We start from the raw sequence: 15,896 nt of genomic DNA on the forward strand, positions 1-15,896 counted from the left end.
AGAGAGAACAGAATGAGGTGAAGTGGCACACTGAGCAAGACAGAATCATAGCCGGCTCAGAGCAGGCTGAGCGAAATAACCGCTCCATAAACACATGAGGTCGTTCACCTATGCGTAGCAGCGTTGATATGGAGCGAAAGAAGCGTATACTGCAGCCAGTTGGCGCAGCGCCCACTGTCATGACGCCGGATAATTAGGCCCTCATCAGCGCTTAAAAACTTGTCTCTTCTCTTACAATACATCAGATAAAGTTAAAATCAGATAGAATTACGAAATGTCACACGCATGTATTTGTTCTTAGAAACCACCGAAAAATGTCGGGGGCTCTAGTTCTTTGCCAAGCCACTGGATTGAGCAGCGAAGAGGAACGCGAACATAGGAACCTCTATTCGCTGATTAGCTTCCATGCGCAGCGACTCTAGTGCCGAGCACCTGGTCGGGTGAAATTTTGTACCCATTAGAAAACCGGTGGGAACCCGCCGCCACCGTGGATGGAACGCGAGGTGACCGCTTCGGTGAAGAAAATAACTCGGCTGGGTGACGTAACCACTTGCGTGCTTTTAAAGCAAACAGCGTCTGTTGCAGGTTTGTCGTGTACGGTCAAAACGAAGTGATTAAGACAGTATTCCGCCCATATGAAAACGGCCAAAATAGGCCCAGCTGTGTGTTGCCTTCGTGTACTCGCAGCTCCGATCGTACGAAGACACAGTTTATCAAGGTCGCCGCACAAAGACATGAACAATCGCTTTATACCTACCCACTACCACACCCCACGTGTCTTTCGTTCGCCGTCAGCGCCCGCGTCGTGAACGGAAGCGCGAGCTCCGAACCCGACACCACCGCTAGCGCTCGAGGACTCGGGTGGACCTCCATGGATGCCCTCGTTGACGTGGCTCACGGAGTTGTGCTCTTCGGGCTGCTTCTAGGACGAAGATGTGGCCGCAGCGGCCTGAGTACCATGGTCCTGCGAAGACATCGAGGCCGGCGGCGCGCCGTGCGGCTTGGCCAGGCTTACGGGCGTCGCGAAGTACGGCTCCTTCACCGCCGTCAGCGGCATGTAGCTCAGGTCTTCGTTGGGGTCAGCCCCGGGACTCCCGAGCACCTTGATATCCGGCACGTCTAGGTAGTGCTTGTCGAGACATTGGGTGGTCGATGCCAACCCACCGCGCACGTCGTCGTCGCAGTCCTTGTAGTTGAGCACTGGGTTCAGGTGGCCATGCTTGATAGTGGAGTTGGCGTTGATCATGCCGTAGTCCTTAGCGTTCGAGTAGAAGCGCTTGAACGCGACGCACACCCGAGGAGCGTGATACCGACGCCGACGAAGAGCACGATGCGTAGGATGATTTTGAAGATCATGGCGTCGGCTGCTTGTGCTATAGTGCTGCGGTCAACAGGAGGAATGGTGTACCTTATCTGGCAACGGTAGAACGGATTCGCTTCCATGCGCAGTTACACTAGTGGTGCTCCTTTGTGTAGCACCCGGGGCTTCTTGAACACTTGTGTTTCTGCTTGTGATTTCTGGTTCCTTGTGGGATCTCCCCATTAGGGCTGGTCGATGCGTCTCAGTAACGATGCGAACTGTCACAGCTGTATAAACGCCGCTCCAATCGTTTGTTCCTTTTGAAGAACGACGATAGGTATGACAGACGAGATCGTGTAACGCGGGAGATAGTTGAAGCCTATCACATCGCAGAAACGGGGCATACTTGTGTTAGTGACCCTTCAGTTGGCTTGTCTAGTAGGGAGATAAATTTTTTGAAAGAGCGATTGAAAACCATGTGTTAATCTTTTCATGAACATCGGTCGGCATGTGCCGTGCAATTACTCCGCGTTGTTTTGGTCTTTGTTGTATATATAGAAGCTTCTGAATAAAAATTCTTGTAGTTGCAAGTAAGCGCTGTCTCCCCTCTGTGTCGTTGTTTGTTAGCGCCTTGAGTTAGCATAATGACAGCTTCGCCGTGGAATGCGAAGATATGCAATGAGATTCAACAGCGCGTTTCCCTCTCGAACGAACAGATGACTAAGTTATCGGTTTGGTTTGGTTTATTGTGGTTTAATGTCACAAAGCAACTCAGGTTATGAGGGACGCAGTAGTCAAGGACCCCGGAAATTTCGACCACCTGAGGTTCTTTAACGTGCACTGACATCGCACAACACACGGGCCTCTAGAATTTCGCCCACATCGAAATTCGGCCGCCGCGGCCGGGATCGAACCCGCGTCTTTCGGGTGGTGGTGGTGGTGAAAACATTTATTCAGAACAGGAGGTGTTTGGATCGGCCCGTAAGGGACCGATCCTCACAAACACTAGGTGGAGGTCCCTAGTTTGGGACCCCAGTGGCGGTAGCCGCCGCCCGGGCGCGCCCGACCAAGGCTTGTTGGGCCTGTAAGTCGTGGCAGCCGAGCAGGGTCGCCTCCCAGTCCTCCCGGGTTGGGTTGGGGATAGGGGGAATGGCCGGGTTGGAGGGGCAGGCCCACACCATGTGATAGGTGTCCGAAGACACCGCACACCGGGTCAGCAGCCGAGCGCCGTAACCACTTAGCCACCGCGGCGGGTACTAAGTTATCGGACGCATCCACTTGCTTGGACAGTGAACTTGTTTGAAAAACGCTTGGTACTGTGAGCTTATTTGTATGTAGCCTGTGCCAAAGAGTGCCAAATATTGGCTGATGTTCTCTGCAGTCTAACGTCACTACTATAGGCTTCTTATTACGAAAAATCAGTAGCAAAGCGCAATGCAGAGTCAAACCTCGGCTTACTTGTTATCGGTGGAGTAAGGGCACAAGGTGCAGCGGTGCCTTTGTTGCTGCCTCAGCGGATGCTGGCTCCGCCAGTGCTCATCCAGAAGCTCTTTTTTTGTGGAACAGGTCACCGCATGTGGTGCAGGGTCATACCGTGAGTACAGCGGTTCCATTCTCGGATGGCAAACTCACACGAGTACGAAGATATGACAGACCAAGAACATTCGACTGCTCTTCCGTCACAGCCAGAACTTTTAATCGCCAATCATCCCAAGCACACAAAGCGCTACAGAAGGCACGAAATTGTGGTCTCCACACACTCATTCCTCTCTTTATAGTTTGTAATATTGCCTGTATCATGTTACTACCAAAACTGTACACGCATAGTGAAAAAAAAAAAAAGCACGGCAGATGTTCAAGGTGCGTTGTCTTTAGTTTAAAATTTTTCGCAGTTGTGTTTGTCGTTTTCAGTTAAAAATTCTTGCATGGCATGAACAGTTTGTGCTGTCTTTAATTATGTTAACTATTGCACCATCAAAATCGCGTCCCCTCCTGTAGCGGTTGAGCACTCCGAGGTGCGCTGTAACTAAATCTAAAATATAAGTACTACTGCTTGCACAGTGTTTGATAGTTTCTGTAACCATATCAATTTTGTAATGACTATGCGAAGTGACCCATGCCAACAAGATGCCTTCCTGTTTATAGCTGTCCCAAATTATAGGGATGTCGTTTAAAAATACTCATTGTAAGAAAAAGATAAGGACGAATCAACACTCCCGTGCTTCGTCGTCATCGCTGGTGGTTAGAGCGTGAGTTGTGATTTCGCAGTTTCTAAGGAAGTATGGAAGTTTACATGCTGACATGCTGTAGTAAACCTCAGGGGACTTGAATAATATTACAGTTTTGGTTAACCGGCAGACGCACAATTCGCAGTATTGGTTTCATGGTGACTCTAATGAATATAAATATGTCGCATATCTGTATCATTCCTATACCGTTGGGAAGGATGCGCGGCAAGAAAAGAAGTTTTCATTGATCTTAATTTGCCATTCTTGCGTCCTTAAGCTAATAAAGGCACTTTGTACTGCTTGCGTTTAAAATCGATTTATTTCATGTATTCGGTTTTAATGTTTTTGTCTACCTTTGAAATGACACACATGCTTGTAAGCTACGCTTGTAACGCTACGCATGTCCTGTGTTCACCGGTGTTCGCCAAGAAGCAAAGCTGTTTCTGTGGCTATGGGTGGCACGCAAGCGTCGCAATCTGAAAGTTTTGGGCTCAATTCCCCGGCATCTCTTAAGAAGTTTTATATTTCTTTGATCCCACAACAGCACGCCGCATCAGCCCCAGACAACATAATCCGGAGGATGGACAGAAGGGAGAGCTTCCGAGGCCTGTCGCTGTACTTCGTGCCTGACACGCGGTGCAAGGAATGATCGTGGTTCCGGTGGAGAGGGCAGCAGGGACAGCTGACGGGCGACCTCCTGGAACAAAAACTGTTTGATGTCTGCGGAAAAGCGGTAGGGTTTGATGTCTATGGCGAATGAAAACACGCCGCTTGCGTAGCTCGTCAAAGCTCTACTAAGTTCGCGTACCTTCGCAATGGCAGTCAGACTGTTTGCAATGAACATGTTGAAGGCAGCGTCACTGATGCCCTTCAAGACGTGCCGACTCATCTTCCTCTGTCATAATTGGGTTGGTGCGTTTCCATATGTTCACGACGTCCTCGATGTAACTTTGAAGCTTTCTCTTGCCTGTAAGCTTCGATCACGAGCGTAGACGCGCTCCTCAGCACAAAGTTTGCGAACGGCATGCAGGACGGCTGGATACGTTAGCAAAGGTGGTCTTGAAGGCAGACCAGGTGGTGATGTCTGAATCATGGTTTTCATAAGAAGTTTTTGCCAACATCAGTTAAGTAGAATACTACATTATTTAGCCTGATAGCATCATCACAGTTGTTTTGCCGGCTCACCCGTTCGGACGCTGAAAAGTTGTCCTAAACATCTTGGCCGTAGCTGATACTGAAGATAGTGGAATATCGTTGACGTAAGGTGTCAGAACAGGCGGCAAGTGGATGCGGTGCATGGGGTGCTGGCTTGACACCGCCATGGAAACAGACACCGTGCGACTGCGGAGTTCCAGGGCGCTGTCGGAGGTGTGGATCGTGGCACCTTCAGCAAGTGTATAGTGGATTGTTGGTGGCTCAAGGCGACCAACGCAGGCAGCAGACAGGTAGCACCTGTAGAGTACAGCCAGCCAGAGGAGCAGGTTAAGCCAGAGACTCGCGCTCTTGCCACCAGCGATGATGATGAGGTGTGAGAGTGCAGAGTTGTCCCCATCTTCTTCTTACAATGAGCAGTTTTAAGCGGTATCCCGATAGTTTGGAACATCTTAACGGCTAGCCATCTTGCTTGCAAAGACCCCTTCATATGGTCATTAAAAATTGATATCGGCAGATAAAAGACCAAACACTAAGCAGTGCTTTTAGTTTTACATTCCACCTTGGTGCGCTGAGGCGTTACAGCGGGGGACGGGATTTTGATGATGCAATAGATAACATCAGACAACACAAACTGTTCATACCGTGATAGAATTTTTGTCTGGAAATGACAAACACGACTGTGAAAAATTGGAAACTATAGATAAGACAAATCATCTCGACCGTCTGCTGTTCTTTTTTTTAGTATACATGTGCACTTTTGGTAGTAACATGATAGAGGAAACATTAAAATTATAAAAAGAGGAAAGGGGCAGTGGCGGCAACTATTGCGAGCCATCTGTCGTGCATATGCCGCCTGGGATCGTTGGCCATTAAGAGTGCATGCAGGCTGTGATGGAAGAGCAGTCGAATATTCGTCGTCCGTTCGATTTTTTTACTCGCGGGAGCTTGCCCTCCGAGAATGGAACCCCTTCAACCGCTTCACCCACGTTGTTCCCCTGCGAGACATGCGGCGACGTGTTCCCTAGAAAAGAGGCTTTGGATGAGCACCGGCTGAGCAAGCATCCGCAGATGCAGCAACGAAGGCACCGCTGCTCCTTGTGTACTTACTCCACCGATAAAACGTAAGCCGAGGTTTGACACTGCATTGTATTTTGCTATCAATTCTTCGTATAGGACGCGAAAAATAGTGGCGTTATACCTAAGCGAACGTCAACCAATATTTGGCGCTCTTTGACACTCGTTTACATATAAAAAAAAATTGCCAGGACACTTTGCCAACTGAAATGTTGAGAGGGGAAAGCCGAGAAGACTATGCCGTGATGACTTCCGGCGGATGTAACGTCACACCATTCCCGTGGCTTTATATATACCCAAGTTATAAATATTTCGGGGATCTTAGTGTTAGTTACGCTTAATTACACTGTAGTGTAGGACGTCTACGAAGGCGCTGCGTCGCGAACGGCTAGCGGTACGTCTCGGTTCAGTCCCGAGGCAGCGATCAGTCCCAGCGGCAGCGATCAGCGCACACGCACGAGCATCGGCGCCGCTGTCTTCGTCCTCTTCTTCCTTACGCCAGCCGCCCAAATTTCGGGAGCCGAAGGCCTGTCTTACAACAGATTTTTCTATCTAATTTGAAACAAATCGGACGTTTTTGCGACAATTCCGTGACAATTTTCACTATTCCCTGATGACTTCCGGTGGATTGGCGTCGAATTGTTCCCCTGGCTGTATTGACGTCCGTGTTTTTCGACGCAATTTCGACATTTTTGCCTGTAATTAATGAACTCATTACTGTACAGTCATCAAAATTTGCATCTAGGTTCATTTTTTCCTCCTCTATCTGAAGTATTCATTAGTTGTCTTCTATCTTTTTTTACTTCCTGAGTTAAATGCCTGTGACACGCTTTGTTAACGGACGGACGACAGTATGAGCCATTAGAGGTTTTCAATCAATCAATCAATCAATCAATCAATCAATCAATCAATCAATCAATCAATCACCTTTATTTCCTTTGACAAGGAGGAGTGCGGGACTAAAAGCTCGGGGAGCTTGACGAGGTCCCGACCCCTTACTGGTTGGCAAACAGGAAGATGACGGCCAGTCACACATATAAAAAACAGACAATATCAAAGACACACCAAAAAAAGGCAAACGCAAAAGAAACTCAAACAAAAATGCCGGTACAAATCAACAGAAGCTGTCGCGAACAAAATGAAATTATTTTAGTCTTGCAAAAAAACAAGTTGGCAAAAGTGTTTGACGATGTCGTTTTGGTTACAGGTGGGATCAAACTCCACACGGTTTAGTAAATTTAGCAATGAGGGCAACGTGTAAGATAATGATTGTTCATCGTAGGATGTCCTAGCGGTGGGCACGGACCATATTTCTTTGTATCTGGTTTGACGATCACTTGTGTTCACCTGTAGTCCTGCAAGAGGAATTGCATAATCCATATGAAATTTAACGAAAGCTTTATAGCGTACAATAAACCTATAATTGTATAAACAAAACACAGGAAGAATATCAAACTTTGAAAAAAGAGGCCTTAATACGCCTGCAACACCGAGTGTTTTCAAGCATTGCGCTTCTCTAAGCAAAGGGCAGAGAGTGCGATAACTTAGTGCTCACTTCGTTCAAGAGTCAAATGCGCTGTTAAATCTGATTGCATGTGTTCGCATTCCATGGCGAAGCAGTCATGTTCTGTCGTCTCCATTCAAAAGGAATGTTATTCAAGCAGCGCTTTTATGGCAGCGACGGTGCACGTCGTAGCGCAGTCTTAACGACCTGCACTAATAAGGTGATTCGAGAAGACTCCGTAAACCGCAGCTCGAAACGCAAGTGGTTAAGCAGCGCCCGTTTGCTACGCATGGCAGCGAAGTGGCGAATAGTGTGTTCACTTGTTGGCGTTGCCCGGCGGTGCAATGTGCACTGATTGGCAGTGAACTTGAGCGCACGACATTTATGGGCAGTTTCTAAGTACCAGTATATGTGTGCACCGCATCTTGTCCTTTTATCTTATACGAAATATAAAAGAATAGAAATGTGTCTGTCAGCGCTGATGAAAGATTTATTATGCTGCTGCACGGCAGTCGCTTCTGCGCCATCTGGCTGCAATACGCTTCTTCCGTAGCCATGTAAGCTTTAATACAAGCAGGTGAATGGCCTGCTGTAGTGTTTGTATGATGGAATGGGTATTTCACTCTTCCTCCGCTGAGCCAGCGATGACCTTGTCTTATTAAGTGCGCCACTTCGCCCTTTCTGTTATCTTTGCCCTCATAGATGCGATTTCAAGAGACACGCACGGATCCACACTGGCGAGCGGCCTTTCCTGTGCGAAGTCTGCGGGAAGGGTTTCAAACGGCGAAAGAATCTCGTCGCCCATCGGGTAGTCCACACAGGGGAGAAGCCGCACGAGTGCCCATACTGCAGTCGCTGTTTCAGCGACGCTGGCAGCCTCCGTCGTCACCGCAGAGAACAGCACCCTTCTAAAGACACGTCTAGGCCTTTTTGTTCTTACTGCAGAAAAACCTTTTCCCGGCAGGACAACTTTAACAGACACCTGCAGACGCACCCGCAGGTGACACTCCCCATCAGCTGCCATGCCGCTCCGGAAGAGGTTCCCGCACCAGAGCCAAGCGCAGAACTACGAGCGTGGGAACTGCAGCCTCTGGTACCCTTTGCAGATGACGACCTGTGATCGCACTGTGGTTCGATCGAACAAACTGAACCCCTACGCAACAAGCGGCAATTAAGAAGCAGTGCTGAAGTGCGTTGGTTGCGAAGCCAACATGAACGAAATAAAGAAAAAAATATGCAGCGGCGGAGTGACGCCCCGCTATTTTCTTCGCTGGTATGGGGAGTAATTCTAGACCAATAGAAAGCGTATTGAAGTCCTACGCCTTTGGAGCGCTCTGCCTACTTTATGTATGACGCATGCACAGGCCTGAGGAAAAATGGGCAGACCACAAACACGGTACAGACAGCACTGTGAAGGAGCGTGCAAGGTGTGCATATAAATGCACGGTGCACCCTTCATAATAGACACCTTTAGCACACTATGTACCGTTTTACCGCTAGCGTCACCGCAGTACCGGAAGCCCGCCAACCACCAATGCGCATGCTCAGGTCGCCTCGAATGCGCCAGGTACCGGGCAGCCGCACGCACTCTTGCCGCATCGGGACCATTCAACGCGTGCTCACTGCCGGTTGGGGGAATCCCGGGACTCCGGTAATGGTAACGGTAGCACGGTACACGGTATTCTACAGGTGTCTAATATGCTCGCTTGTACGCACGCGCATTTCTCTCGGGTGCGGCGTTTTCGAGAATTCAACCGCTAGGAGCCGCCTCTCACATCCAATATGGCAGGCTTTGGTGGAAAAGGAGTTTGCGCACGCGAGCGTTTTTATTAGTATTCCTGTAGTACAAATGTTTAGCTCGTCACACCTAAGTTGCACCCATATCCTGCCTGTTACTCTGCGCTATCAATCCGCGAAAGGCCGGTGTGGCGCAAAATGTTCGCGCTTTGAGCCTTATCGCAAACTGAGAGCAACGGCGTGACAGTTATTTCTCGAGCACAGGCCTCGATATTCACAGGAGACGATAGCTCTGCACGAGACTCTGTCGAATATTCATTTCATTGAGTGGCTTTTTTACACGGGAATAACTAAACTACATTGAAACGGAAGTCGTAGGTTGCTTTAGACGGCATGCAGAACCGACACGAAACTAAGTGCTAAACTGTAAACAGAAAAGCAACCGTAAAGGAGTAACTGGCTCGTGACGTAGCGCAATCCCGAAGGGGTGGTTAGCTACTCCTAAAAACAGGAGTATATATTCTACTGCTATGTTTGGGAGGTATTGGGGCAGTGCTAGAAAAAGTAAAGTGCTGACGGCTGGCAAAAAGCTGATGGGGTCAGAAGTGCAAGATGCCGGGCTAGTTGATATTGCATAATGAAATAAAACAGCGCAAGGAACCGGACGAAACACGAAGGAGCAAAACACAGATACGGGCGCTGAATAACAACTGAAATTTTATTTCGATGCAGGACACATATGTAAGGTACAAAGAGGGGGGTGTTGGGGAGGGCTGATGGGGAGCCAAAACTAGTTACTGACTTTACCTGCGGCGTCAAACTGCAGAAGAAACAGTGCGGCAACCATAGCAACAAGCATGCACGGTGTTCGCGGGAGATGAGAATGAAGGTCCCTCTCGACAGCCTTCACTTTACAGCCAGTAAAGAGGTGTCGAGGTAAGAAGACTCACGTCCAACGGAAGTGATAAGGGCGCGTACCGGCGGCGATAGAGGCCATAAGCACAGAAGCGAATCATGTGTGTCACGGCAAACTGTCACAGGGGATATTTTGCTTTATAAGAAACAATTCACCTCCCGACTTTGTTATCACAATCATTGAGAATATATTTTTCTTTAGAAAAAGAAACTGATTTCGAGGGCTACAGTCAGTGGCGGGACGTTCTACAGTGTCCCGTACGCCAGCTCGGTAGTTCTTTGCAGGAGCAGACGGTGGCAGTCTTGCGCTGCCGAATACACTAGCAGAGAAAATGTTTCTCCAAGAGGTCCTGTGATTATTGCGGAGTGAAACGCGCTTGAAATGTCTCATGCTGCACTTCCTGCTGTTGTCTTTGTCCGCGGTTATGTCTGGCAGACAGAAATCACATTTTAAAGGGAGTAGAAAAAATGAGCGCCCTCGTGTTTTTAATGTTTTTCGGCGGACTTGGTATAACAGTTGCCACTGATCAGAGGTGCAGGGACGTACGTGCTTTACCGCGCGCTAAAAAGCATCCAATTCCACTTTCTTCCACCGGCTTCGTAAAACGTACTTTAACTGATTTATTGCCGCCTATACAAAAGATCGCCGTTGTGCGTTCAGTATCTTTACCATGTGGCTATCACGGGAGCACAGTTTCTATCAAATCAGCCGAGAAGAGCCTTCTACGAGACAACAGATAAGCCGCCAGAGACCGGTCTTCATTTCAGTAGCCGCAGGCTAATTCCGCGCGCGAGCTGCTTGGTTAGTCAGTCTCTACCGGAAGTTGCTTAAGTGGCACCTCTTTGGCCGTAGGTTCTGCATGATGTCTTAAGCAACCTATCGCTTCCGTTTGACTGAAGTTTTTCCCGAGTGACAATGCTACTACAGAGCTGTAGTTTTCGATGTGACATACTATTTGAACATTTTATGCCACACCAGATTTTTAGGGATTAGTCGCGCAGAACCACCAGCAGGATATGCGTGCAAAACCGTCTCGTGCTAGCGATTTTGCTATAGAAGTATGCTGATAAAACGGCTCGCACGCGCTGACTCGCTCGCCCACGAAGCCTACCAAAGCGGAAGTGAGAGGCGCGGTTCCTTGTGTCTTAATTCTCGCAAAAGCCTCACGCGAAAGAAACGCGTGTGCGAACAGGCCAGCATATAATGCAGTGTGCACTGCGCGTTTGTCTGGACAGCGCTCTGCCCGTTCTGTCACAGTGTGCTGTCAGTGATACTGGCACCGTTCTCGTGGTCTAGCCATTTTACTTCAGGCCTGTACATGCGTCATACACATAGGCGGCAAAGTGCTCCAACGGCGCAGGGCTTCGACTTGCTTTCTGTTCCTCTTGAATTACTCCCTGTAGGTCCCACAGTGGTGGCTCAGTGGTTACGGCGCTCGGCTGGTGACCCGAAAGACGCGGGTTCGATCCCGACCGAGGCGTCCGAATTTCGATGAAGGCGAAATTCTAGAGGCTCGTATGCTGTGCTATGTCAGTGCACGTTAAAAAACCTCAGGTTATCGAAATTTCCGGAGCCCTTCAATACGACGTCCCTCATAGCCTGATTTGCCTTTGGGACGTTAAACCCCAATAAACCAACCAACGTATACGAGCGAAGAAAATAGCAGAGCTTCACTCCGTTGTTTGCTGCGTTTTATTTTATTTCGTTCACTATCACTTTAACTAGCACAATCTCTTTTCGGAGGTTCCCATGCGCTGGCTTCTTCGTTGCTGGTCGTTGCGTTTCTTTTTTTTTTTTTTCTGTCGCACCGATGAGCAACCGCACGTGTATGGCGTCACTGATCCTTGATGGCATATAAGCGCATATCACAGTGCGCCCTCTGCAGAGCCTACAGGAGGCTGCACTCCCCACTCTCGTACTTCTTCGCTTGGCTCTGGAGCGGGGAACCTTTTCCGGAGCGGCATGCGAGCTGGCGTGGGATCTCTCCTCGGGACGCGTTTTCTTTCCGGAGAGACGACAAACAAATGAGCTAGACGTGCCACATAAAGTGTGCTGCTGTGCGCGGCGACGACTCAGGTTGGCCGCACTGCTTAAGTGGCATCTACAAACAGCGCACTGGTGCGGCTTCACCCCTGAGTGAACCAGCTGGTGGAGGAGGAGATGGTCTCGCCGTTTGAATTTCCGGCCGCATTGGTCGCCCAGGAAAAGCCGCTCGCGAGTGTGGGTCAGTGCATGCCTTTTTAAATGGCCTCTGTAAGGGAAAAGAGAACAGAATGAGGAGAAGTAGCACACTCAGCAAGACAGCCTCATAGCCGGCTCAGAGGAGGAAGAGGAACCGCTCCATAAACACACGAGGCCTTTCACCTATGCGTAGCAGCGTTGATATGGAGCGAAAGAAGCGTATACTGCAGCCAGTTGGCCCAGCGGCCACTGCCCTGACGCAGGAAAGCAAACATTTGGGCTAGTTGGTGTGAATTCATGGTGGAAAAAACAGCGCAAACTTAGACAGAAAACACAGAAAAGAGGGGAGACACTACAAGCGCTGGCTCGCAACTAAGGTTTATTAGAAAGAACAGAACAGAAAGTGTGTCAGAGCAAGTGGTACGACTGAAAAGCAGCGGTTTTCCCGTCCACGTCATCTCCAGGGCAGGAGAAAAAGCTCTGAGGTGGGTTAAGAACAGGAACCAACGGAAGAGGCCGTGTTGATAGTGAGCGTCGTAGGCCAGCCGTCATTCCGTACGCTCACAGGCTTTCCCATGGGTTAAAGAGCTTGGCAAAGAGATACGATGTTAGGGTGGTGTTCTCGGCTCCTAAGAAGCTCGCTGCAATTTGCCCACAAGTGGACAAAAAACTGGCGGCTGGTGTCCACAAGAATCGCAAGGCCTGTACAACAAAACATGTGGCGCCTTTCATTCCTTGCAAAAAGGGTGTTGTATATCGGTTGCCACTGTCTTGCGGTAAGGTGTACATCAGGCAAACGGGGCGCTGTGTAAATCTAAGGCTCTTTGAGCACCGCAACCTACTCGGCAGTGACTCGCGAGACAACCTTCCCGCACACTGCCGGGTTTGAAAATGCACACCCCTTTTCCCAAAAACTGACGTGCTTTTTTTCCACCAAGTTAAGCTGACCCGGGAGCTGATGGAAGCGTTCTTTATCCGAAAAACCGGATAGCGGTGCGTGAGTGATCCTTCAGTGGCCTTGTCAGAATTGGAAATTAGGTACTTAAATAACCGGGTGCACACGCGCGATGCTTCTGTTTAGATTATCTTGCACGCTTGCACGTAATCTGTTATGACGTACGCAGTCGTGGGTGGTTTTTGTATATATTGTGTTCTGTCCTATCTAATAAACCCTAGTTGCGAGTCAGCGCTTGTAGTGTCTCCCCTGTTTTCTGTGTTTTCTGTCTAAGTTTGCGCTGTTTTTTCCACCATGACGCAGGATAATGAAGCCCTGATCAGCGCTTAAAAATTCGTTTCTACTCCTACAATACTATTGAAGAAGCGTAGCTTGTTGGGCCAGTTGGTGCATGGTATGAGAAAACCAGCGAAAAGGACGCATTCACAAGGAGGAGAAGTACACAGTAGAACGCTGGAAGCGTTGTCCTGTGTACTTCTCCACAGCGTTGTCCTGTGTACTTCTCCTCTTTGTGAATGCGTTCTTTTCGCTGGTTTTCTCATACTCTTACAATACATATCAGATAAAATTACAAAAGAAGTCACACGCATCTATTGGTCTTAGAAACCGCCGAAATATGTCGGGCGCTCGAGTTCTTTGCAAGCCACTGGACTTAGCAGCAAAGGGGAACGCGAACATACGAACCTCTATTCGCTGATTCGCTTCTATGCGCAGCGACGCTAGTGCCGAGTACCTGGTCGGGGGAAATTTTGTACCCATTAGAAATCCGGTGGTACCCGGCGGCATCGGGGTTCGAACGCGAGGAGAATGCGAGGAGGATGCTCTAGCACAAGGCCACCGCTTCGGCCAAGGAGATAAGTCGGCTGGGTGACGTAACCACTCGCATACATTTAGGGCAAACAGCTTCTGTTGGTGTGTCGTGCATGGTCAAAACGAAATAATTAGGACAGAGAATCCCGCCTGTCTGAAGACGGCCAAAATAGGCCCAGGTGTGTGTTGCCTCCGGTCACTCGAGCTCCGATCGGATGATGCAACAGCTTTTCAAGGTCGCCACACAAAGACATGAAAATCGCTCTATCCGTACCCACTACTACGCGCCACGTGTGTTTCGTTCGATGAATTCGCTCCTCGCCGTCAGCGCCCGCGTCGTGATTTCAGCGCGGGCTCCGAACCCGACACCTCCGCTGCCGCTCTAGGACTCGGGTGGACCTTCATGGAAGCCCTCGTTGACGTGGCTCACGGTGTTGTGCACTTCGGGCGGCTTCTAGGACGAAGATGTGGCCGCAGCGGCCTGAGTACCATCGTCCTGCGAAGACATCGAGGCCGGCGGCGCGCCGTGCGGCTTGGCCAGGCTTACGGGCGTCGCGTAGTACGGCTCCTTCACCGCCGTCAGCGGTATGTAGCTCAGGTCTTCGTTGGGGTCGGCGCCCGGACTCCCGAGCACCTTGATCTCCGGCACGTCCAGGTCGTGGTTGTCCAGACACTGTGTGGCCGAGCCGGAGCCACCGCGCACGTCATCGTCGCAGTCCCTGTAGTTGAGCACTGGGTTGAGGTGGCTGATGGTGGAGTTAGCGTTGATCATGCCGTAGTCCTTGGCATTCGAGCAGAAGCGCTTGAACGCCACGCACAGCCCGATGAGCGATATACTGATGCCCACGAAGAGCACGATGCCTAGGATGATTCTGAAGATCATGGCGTCGGCTGCTTGTGCTATAGCGCTGCGGTCAACAGGAGGTATGGTGTACCTTATCTTGCAAGGGTAGAACGGATTCGATTCCATGCGCAGTTACACTAGTGGTGCCCCCATGTTTAGCACCCGGGCACCACTTCCCCACTTGCCTTTCTGAGTTCGATTTCCGGTTCCTTCTGGGATCTCCCCGTTAGTGCTGGTCGATGCGTCTCAGTAACGATGCGAAGCGTCGCAGCCGTATAAACACAGGTCCAATCGTTTGCTCCTTTTGAAGAAAGACGATAGCCACTACAGCTTCACTGTGGAACAAGATTACATGCAATCAGATTTAACAGCGCGTTTCCCTCGCGAACTAAAGTATGACTGTTATCAGACGCCTCCACTTCCTTGGGCAATCGAAATGCTTGAAAACGCTTGGTACTGTGGGTTTATTTGTTTATAGCGTGTGCGTAAAAGTGCCAAATATTGGTTGATGTTCGCTTGAGTCTAACGCCATTACTATAGGCTTCTTATACGAAAAACCAGAAGCAAAGCGCAATACAGAGTAAAACCTCGGCTTACTTGTTATCGGTGGAGAAAGGGCCCGAGGAGCAGTAGTGCCTTCGTTGCTGCCTCCGCGGATGCTTGTTCAACCGCTGCTCCTCCAAAACCACTTTTAAGGTGAGAGCCTTTAATGCCTCACATACTGTCGTTAGCAGACGCGTCGGCAGGAATGTCGACAGACGCGTCGGCAGGAGTGTCGACAGACGCGTCGGCAGGAGTGTTGTCAGACGCGTCGGCAGGAATGTCGACAGACGCGTCGGCAGCCGTGTCGACAGACGCATCGGCAGATTTGTCCGCCTTTCGGCGTCACTGCTTAAAAAGAAACTGCGCCGAGGGTGGGAATCGAACCAGGGTCTTTGGCATTTGAAGAGGAGACGCTACCACTCCGCCACGAAGGCTCAATGTTCCAGCATGAATAAAGGCGCATCTAGTGAATGCATAGGTTTCATAAATAAAAGAAAGGAATAAAGTGAAGGAAAGGGAAATAAAATAAGAAAATAAGCAAAAATAAAAGCAAAATAAAATAGGATATGAAAATAATTAAAAAACAATAACAACAAGATAGGAGCAAAAATAAAAAGAATATGAAAAATAAAAGCAAATAAAAACAAAC

The 15,896-nt window shown here is 49.4% G+C and overlaps 2 pseudogenes; both read right to left on the reverse strand.

The window, feature by feature from the left end:
* Positions 1–760: 760 nt before the first annotated feature.
* On the reverse strand, positions 761–1,356 carry LOC149330087 (uncharacterized; annotated as a pseudogene).
* Positions 1,357–4,709: 3,353 nt separating this feature from the next.
* Positions 4,710–14,743, reverse strand: LOC149330088 (uncharacterized; annotated as a pseudogene).
* Between the last annotated feature and the right edge of the window lie 1,153 nt (positions 14,744–15,896).

Source organism: Amblyomma mixtum, chromosome 9, assembly GCF_055824585.1.
Source record: "Amblyomma mixtum isolate Tamu chromosome 9, ASM5582458v1, whole genome shotgun sequence".
Classification (NCBI taxonomy): Eukaryota; Metazoa; Arthropoda; class Arachnida; order Ixodida; family Ixodidae; genus Amblyomma; species Amblyomma mixtum.